The sequence below is a fragment of the Microtus pennsylvanicus genome, chromosome 22 (genome assembly GCF_037038515.1).
Source record: "Microtus pennsylvanicus isolate mMicPen1 chromosome 22, mMicPen1.hap1, whole genome shotgun sequence".
In the NCBI taxonomy this organism is placed as follows: domain Eukaryota; kingdom Metazoa; phylum Chordata; class Mammalia; order Rodentia; family Cricetidae; genus Microtus; species Microtus pennsylvanicus.
The window spans coordinates 1,597,501-1,606,351 of record NC_134600.1 but is presented as its reverse complement, the minus strand read 5'-3'; positions in this window follow the sequence as shown (position 1 = coordinate 1,606,351).

Sequence of the window (8,851 nt, the reverse complement as noted above, 5' to 3'; positions counted from 1 at the left end):
AGATTCTGTGGTTGTTTACCTATAGTGTGTGAAGTTCCCGACTTAAGATGCTGTGTGTGAGATGACTCGGTCTTATTTATCATTCTGGATTAAATGTGGAGTTTAGGAATTGACAGTCTGTGGTGACTACGAAATGAGTGTTCGCCTGCTTATTTCAATGCACAGGTTTGCTGGAGAGTCATTGGATTTTTTTCCTAAGGCTCTCAGTTACCAGAGGCTCCCTGAGATGCTCCCTATGGCAGAGCTGCCTCTAAGATGATCCACAGGAGGAGAATTTGGAAAAACTGAAGAAGTAGCTTTAGGATGTCAAGTAGGGCAGGATTTGGCTTCCCCAAAACAAATCTGTGTTGGGTGAAAGTAATCAAGTAACTGCAATCAATGTGCCTGTAACTTAGGTCCAGAAAGTATAAACACTTAATATTTTGATATTCAGAGCATAGTTAAAAGTTGTCCAGTCTGGAATAGTCTGGCATATGAATAATACACAGCAGCAGACTTCCTTTGTACAGCTTTTATTGTTAGAAAAGTTTTAGTGGCTGGGACTTTCAACAGGCTGAATTTGCACATGGCGTTGCGGTAAAGCCAACACAGTGAGTACTACCTGAGCCCCACATGTTCCCCCTTTCCATTTTGGGAATTCTCTACTTTCTACATACATCCTTTCCAACACGTGGGCACTTGTCTGAGGGTCAAGTGCAAAGATGGAAGGGTGGCAGGCAGTGCATACCATACATACATGCTCTCAGAACGTCCTGTTGGAAATGCAGTAATAATAACCACAAAGCCGTAACAAGAGGACCACGTCACTTCCCAGTTAAAAAGTATTTCACATCTTCCACCCCCTTAGAGTCTCACCGCACCCTGAGTGTTTGCCCCGGTGTTCTTAATCTCGATCTGTAATTTGTATCAAACCATTAATTACAGCTGTCTGTTTCTTGAGGGCAGAAACTATGCCTTGTATTTCACGAGCATTCACGGCACACTAGACAACTCTCAGAGGTAAATACCACCCAGTTAATTGCAAGAAGTTAAGGGCTCCGGGGATGAAAGCCTCCGACAACAGAAGAGCTCTTAGGTTCAAGAAAGGGGCACATACGGGAGCCCAGGTATGGTGGTTTGGATGAAAATGTCCTCCATAAGTCCTTAGGGGGCGGCACTATGAGGAGGTGTGTGTTTATGTTACAGCTTTGATAGAAAGGTATCCGGCAGTTGGAAGTCAAGGGATACCTACTGTTGGGAAGGGAAAGGTATCTCAACATAAGTGTTACAGCTTGGTTCTAATGGTGAACGGTTTCCCCAGCCAAGTCCTTGCTCTAGGAAAGGTTTCCCTAATGCAAATGTAAGGACTCTGTTGCAACAGAGACAGGTTCCCCTTCTGCTCCTCGGCTCTGCTCTGGAGATGTGTTACAGCTCCGCTTACCTCCCCCTGAGTGTATCAATTCTGCCCCAGCAAGGGAAAGTTTCCCCAGTCAAAACGATACAGTTCTGCTCTGCTTGTTACAGCTGTTCTGCTAAGGGAATGCTTCCCCAGCAAAAGTGTAACAATTCTGCTCCAGCAAGGGAAAGTTTCCCCAGCCAAAGCGATACAGTTCTGCTCTGGCAATCTTGTTACAGCGGCTCTGCTAAGGGAATGTTTCCCCAGCAAAAGTGTAACAATTCTGCTCCATTCTAGCAAGAACCATTACAACCTTACAGCTCCTCTCAGCTCTGGTAAAAGTTGTTACATCTCTGCTTCTTCCTGCTCTGGCAAAACACAGCTTTTACAGCAAACCTCATTCAGGAGACTTATCGGGAGGGCAGAATCCAGGAGAGTGACTGCCCCTGCCTGGATGGGAAAAAGCTGCCCCAAACAACAGATACAGGGCTTATACGGAGTTTCTTAGGGGCCGAGTTTTCCAGGGTGAAGATTTTCAGAGTAGAGATTGATAGGATCTCAAGTCCTGAGTTTGGGACAAGCTCAGAGATTGATTGGATTTCGTGCTCAGGGACTAATTGGTTTTCATGTTCAGGGATTGGCTGGATTTCAAGTCCTAAATTGGTTAGGGGCGGAGTGTGTTTCCTTGGCTCTGGTCTCAGGGCCAGGGTGTTCTGTGTTCTTCACACACACACACACACACCTGTGGCCTTGTTGGAGTAGGTGTAGCTTTGTCGGAGTGGGCGTGGCCTTGTTGCAGGAAGTGTGTCCCTCAGGGTGGGCTTTGAGGTTTCAGACGTTTAAGCCAGGCAGTGTCATTCTCCCTTCCTGCTGCCTTAAGATCTGGATGCAGAACTCTCAGCTACTTCTCCAGCACCATATCGGCCCACACACTGCCATACTTCCACCATGATGACCATGGACTAAACCTCTGATACTGTAAGCCAAACCCAGTTAAGTGTTTTCCTTTATAAGAGTTGCTGTGGTCATGGTGTCTCTTCACAGCAATAAAACCCTAAGATTCCAGGAAAAGAACACGCTAGGTATTATTTAGGCATTATCTAAACATTAGCCTTTCACTTTCATGTTGTACATATACATGCCTTCACATACATGTCTTACATATTGTCCTGTGTACACATGCCTTCATTGTTCTTAAAGGTTTATTTTACTTTTAATTATGTGTTTGTGTGTATGGTGGGAAATACGTGTACCTGAGTACCGATGGCCATGGATGCCTGTGGTATCACATCCTCCTGGAGACAGAGTTACAAATCGATGTGAGCTTTCCAAAGCAGACCCTGGGAAGTGAACTTGGGTCCTCCACAAATGTCTTCATGATTTCTAATGGTCGTCTTGCTTCTCATGTTATCTATATAGGGCACTGAACAACTCTTCCCATTAGAGAGTGTTTATCCAGTGCTGATTTGCTAATACCTAAGTACAATTCTCTGAGAATAATGTTGCACATAATGGTTCTTATTACTACTATATTTGAATTTTCTCACGTCATAATCAGAATTATTAGGTATATATACTTAGATGTGCAAAGAAATTATTGGCCTTGTTAATCAATGTTATAGTTATATTATTGTCTAAATGGTTGTTTGCTTTTGTTTCCTGATTTCTTTCTTGATATTTTTTCTTTTTCTGCCTTTTGTCATGAATATTCAGTTTTCTTTTATCATTGGATTTAATAGAAATATTTAAACCTACTACATTTCAGGGGCTGGAGAGATGGCTCAGTGGTCAAGATCACCAGCTGCTCTTGCAGAGGACCCAGATTCATTCCCAACATCCACATGGTGGCTCACTCCTGTTCCAGTGGATCTAACGCCCTCCTCTGGTCTCTGGGTCACAATACACACATGGCACAGATATATACAGGCAAATAAAACACTCATACCTATAAAATAAAAATAAATTAATTAGTTAATTAACATTAAAAACTATTGAAATATAGATCAGGACAGTAGTTGAATCTTACAGATTTCTGAAACAGGCTTTGTGTTGTCTTGTCTTTTGTTTGTGTGGGTTGGGTTTGACACAGGATTTTACTGTGTAGCTCAAACCAACCTTGAATTAAAAATCTCTCTTCCTTAGCTTCCTGAGTGCGAGAATCACAGGCATGTTTCACCAAGCATAACTATGTCATTTACTTCTCTCTAAACATTATATTCTGTCTCCTTCCTTCCTTGAGCCCAAATATATAGAAATTTTGTCCAAAAAGGTATTTGTGGTTGTATGTCTCATTTATTTGATTTACACTAATTTCTAGTGCGGTTGTATTGTTGTCACAAAGAATTAAAAAGGGAAAAATGAATTAAAGAACAAACTAGGGTAGATGTGAGGGAACAGAAGTGTAAGATGCCGCAAGAAAAAGTAAAGGAAAATAGCAAAGGGAGAGGTGGGTGAAAAGGAAGCAAAGGGACCAATGGCCGTATAGAGCAGAGGACAACGTCCTAGGCCATCAGCCTGGCAGCAGGGTTGTGAACACCGCATGGCATGCACGGCTGATGCCAGGAGGGGAGGGCAAGAGCAGCAGAACGGTGCCCGAGCTGGGAAGAGCCAACTGTGCTCGGGTTGTGATGACTAAGATGTCTTATCCTGTCTGTTCTGCCGGTCTAAGTGCTAGGATTAAGCCCGACTCTCTTTTTCAGTGCCCCTCCTTGACTCCGGGTCTTGCATAAATTTAATTACCTCTGTATCTTCCATTCACCTGGAAGAATGGGTTTCAATAGAGTAAAAGCACCAGGTACCCCAGGTGAGTACTCTGGTTCACTTGCCTTGAGTTCCCGTGACAACCACAGTGCTGTTGAGAACTAGGAAGAGACACCAGGTTAGCCTGATCTGTAGATGAAGACAGTATTACTACCGACCTTAAATTTGTTGAGAATTAAATGGGCTAATGCCTAGATAGTGCCTGGTCCACATGGTAAACACAAGCTATTCCTGCTGTTGTGGGCATCCTCACCACCACACAGTCATAAAGTGTATGAACCTACACAAAGTACAGTTTGTGTTGATGCAGCTGATTATCGCAAAATTAGAAGCAAATTAGAAGCCAAGACCTCAGTAGAAACCAACAGATAGGAATCTCACGTGTAAAGACTCTTTGGCCGGAGGGAATATAAGCAAAAGCTGAGACCTGCAATAGAGTAGGAGCCCGGAAGAAAATGAACTCACGATAGAGACTTGAGTCAATACGAACTACCATAAATATCTCATGCAAGCATGGATTCAATCACTCATTTCTAAAGATATCCGTTTATAAAATCATGAGTGGGATATTTCAACAGTTGTAGTGAGGCATTGTTTGGGTCACTGGAGATGTGTAATGGATCATGCAGATGAACACAGAGAAACCTGTGTGAGGGTCACGGTTAGGATGGAGAGCCAGTCTACACAGGGACAAAGCCAGACCCCTAAAACAAGTCGCAGACGGGATGTGGGCCACTAATTGTGTTGGTACTGAGTGTGCAGGACTAGTAAGGAATACAGATGTCCACCCAGGTTATCCTTCAACCCAGTCATGACAGTCAAGATCATGGCAAGAACAACCAAAAACAAAGACCCCTTTGCCGTATCAGGTCCTGAAAGGCTCCTTCCCTGGGTGTTCCACACACGCAATGGCACCGATCCCAACGTTCAGCAGCTCAGGCGGCAGAACGTGCATTTGAATCCATCTTATTTAAATCTTACTCGAATAAAAGGAGTCACGAATCACGCTCACCCGGCCGTTGGAATGTTCGTGAGAAGAACAAATGGGTTAAACCTCACAAAGCACGGATCTGGAGATGCGATCCCGAAACCACGAAACAATTAGTGGTGCGGGATGGGAGACCCCCCCCCCCCCCCCGTGGAAGCCAGGACAATTAGGAAATAAAAGAATTGGGCCGATGACAAAGTAGGTGTAGCAATTTATTTCAAGTAAAGCTGGGGATTTGGGCTTAAGCTTCTAGATAAACAGTGCTACAAAGGTTTCACCACCGAATTAAGCCCGTCCCAATTACCGATGGCTCTGCCGGTGGATGAAGCAGCAGGCACTGGCCTATTTATCAGACAATATGGCAGAAGAGGGAGTGCTGTGCTGTGACCCTCTTGGACTCTCGGCACTTTTGATCCTCTAGGTCCCTAGCTCTCCTCCTGCACCCCCCCCCCAGAAAACCCTAAAACTTCTATCCTGTGGCTTCACTGGCAACAAGGCAAATGTAATCTGAGAAAGTCTATGTCACAATTTTGTTCTGGCTTTAGAAGATCAGAGAACATTTTCATGGACCCCAAAAGTTTTCAGCCCTGCAGAAAACTGCCAGGAATAGAAGATGGGGGGGGGCTGGAGAGACTAGGGGGAGACTCGACCGCCCGTGAAATCCTCTCATGGAAACCTGACAGGCAGCCTCGAGCAAGCGCTCTGGAGCCCCAAGAATTACCCTAGCCTAGATCAGATACAGGAACCTACAAATTCCTGCTCATTCCAGTCTGATTATGGGGCCCAGAGAGTAGTCTGAAACCCCAAGATAATGTTACTATGTTTCCCAATTTCTGCATCTCTTGAAGAATGCTCAATGACACCCCTAACACCACCTCTTAAATTCTCAGCATGGGGAGGATAACCCCCATCAGAATGACTCCCCACTAGGATGACCCCCACCAGGACAGGGAAAAAATGATTCAAGTCCACCAGCTATAGAGGAGCTCAAGAAATGCTCCAGGTTCAAGGTGTGGTTGCAGGTTTCACATGTTAGGAGGAAGCAGGACACTGTTGGTACAAGCTTGAACAAAGCCGAGGGCTCAGGAAGGGTGCCGCACTATTCAGTCTTCCAGAACAGGCAGAGTTCTATATGTAAGCATTTCTGGTCATCAGGGAAGCACCGCCATCCCGTCTGCTTGAAACAAGCATCTAAATCGCCCGGCTTTAAAATTGACCCACCTTGGCAGGGTCGTGCAGTGCCCTCCCACGAACTGGGCTCCATCAGTGGCAAGTCTGAGCCAGCCCAGTCGACGACCAGGAGTTTCCGAGCTCAGACCCTCACCCTGACATTTAAAAAGCTTCGACAGTTTCTGCTTCATGTCCCATGGAAACCGAACACTCCCAAAGAAACTGAGAGCCAATCTGTCTCACTGAGCAGTTAAGGAAGCAGGCTGTGTAAAATTATAAGGAATTTCAGAGGTCGTAGGCGTGGGCATGCGATACACTTTCTGAGTACCTGTGATTCTTTATAAGGTGAGGATTGCTATTCCTGTTTTCAAAGGTTACCATTAAGACCATAGAGATTAAATGAAGCAGCATAGACATCTGGCCTGACATATGCTTGAATACTGAATAGAAGTTAGCTTCTGTGCAGGCTTAAGTACACACACACACACACACACACACACACACACTCCTCAGGCCCTATTCTGCCTTGTGCAAAGCCCCAGTTCTGTACAAAGGAAGAAAAACCAGAACAAAAATTCTATGGTGGACTTGGGATGCTGGCGGTGGTGAGGATATTTGTCCGAGGCACTCTCTTCGGGAATCCTGTTGACAGTCATTGCCAAAGGCATCAAAGGCTTGTTCGGCCTGAGCCTGCCTGCTGTGACCTCTCCTCTGGAGGCAGGTGAGGCAGCATGCCCTCCTGACCTCACAGGGTAGGCAAGGCAGTCTTGGGAAGGGCACATGACCTAGTCATCTACAGCATCCTCCTGCCACAGAGAAAGAGCACTTTGTCCTTAGTGCATTGCGGTCCCCAAGAGTTTGTGCTAATGCAATCGATAACCTGTTTAATTAAATTAGCCTCCGTTGTCCTCTAGACTCCTGTATTACACTGGCATACACCCTTGGGACTCAGAAAGGCAATTTAAACAGTATGGATCCAAGAAAGGACATTTTTATTCCTTTCCCTGAACCCCAGTCCTGTCCACCAACCCCACAGCGGACTCCCCATCTCCACAGTTGGTACTGCCCCACCCAGCTGTTCATGCCTGTGTCCTCTCCTCTACTTTTTTACCCCATTCTTATCTAATCTGTCAACTGGTCCAGTTGGCTATGTCCCCAGATTCTGTACAAAGGATGTACTTTTCCCTCCATATTTATCACTAAGTCTGCCACATCACACCACAGTCTAAGCTGGTGTCACCTCTAGCCTGGGGTATACAGAAAAGGCTTCAGGTCTGTGCCGATAGTACCAGTGACAATTCTTTCTCTATACATGAGAATAATAGAGTTTTCATAGCAAAGTTTATCTTGTTTACAGGTACGAATATGTCTCCATGTGTGTCGTGGATGTGTGGGCGCCCACCGAGGCCAGAAGACACCAGATCTCCTGGAGCTCCTCCGGAGTTCTAAGTGGTTGTGAGCCTCCTCATATAGGGCCCAAACGTGGGTCTTCTGGAAGTGTAACGATCACTTGTAATCTCGGAGCCAAATCTCCAGCTTCATTCTTTTAAAGCAGGGTCTCGTGAATCCCAGGCTGACCTGGAGTCACCGGGCAATAAAGCTTGACCTTGAACTCCTGGCCTTGCCTTTACCTCCCGAGTGCTGGGATTACAGGAATCTATCACCATATCCAGTTTATATGGTGCTGGAGATCAAAGTCAATGCTTCATGCAAGCTAGGCAAGTTCTACAGACTGAGCCCCAGCCCCAGACCAAGGATGACTGAGTTCAAATTACACTATGTTGTATCCTACATGGAAACTTCCTGGGGCTTTCCTTCCCACCTAGTTCCAAACCTCTGCCTCACCCCTGTATCCCTGCCTCACCCCTGTATCTCTGCCTCACCCCTGTATCTCTGCCTCACCCCTGTATCTCTGCCTCACCCCTGTATCTATCTCTGCCTCACCCCTGTATTTCTGCCTCACCCCTGTATCCCTGCCTCACCCCTGTATCTCTGCCTCACCCCTGTATCTCTGCCTCACCCCTGTATCTCTGCCTCACCCCTGTATCTCTGCCTCACCCCTGTATCTCTGCCTCGCCCCTGTATCTCTGCCTCGCCCCTGTATCTCTGCCTCGCCCCTGTATCTCTGCCTCACCCCTGTATCTATCTCTGCCTCACCCCTGTATTTCTGCCTCACCCCTGTATCTCTGCCTCACCCCTGTATCTATCTCTGCCTCACCCCTGTATCTATCTCTGCCTCACCCCTGTATCTCTGCCTCACCCCTGTATCTCTGCCTCACCCCTGTATCTATCTCTGCCTCACCCCTGTATCTATCTCTGCCTCACCCCTGTATCTATCTCTGCCTCACCCCTGTATCTATCTCTGCCTCACCCCTGTATCTATCTCTGCCTCACCCCTGTATCTCTGCCTCACCCCTGTATCTATCTCTGCCTCACCCCTGTATCTCTGCCTCACCCCTGTATCTCTGCCTCACCCCTGTATCTCTGCCTCGCCCCTGTATCTCTGCCTCACCCCTGTATCTATCTCTGCCTCACCCCTGTATCTCTGCCTCACCCCT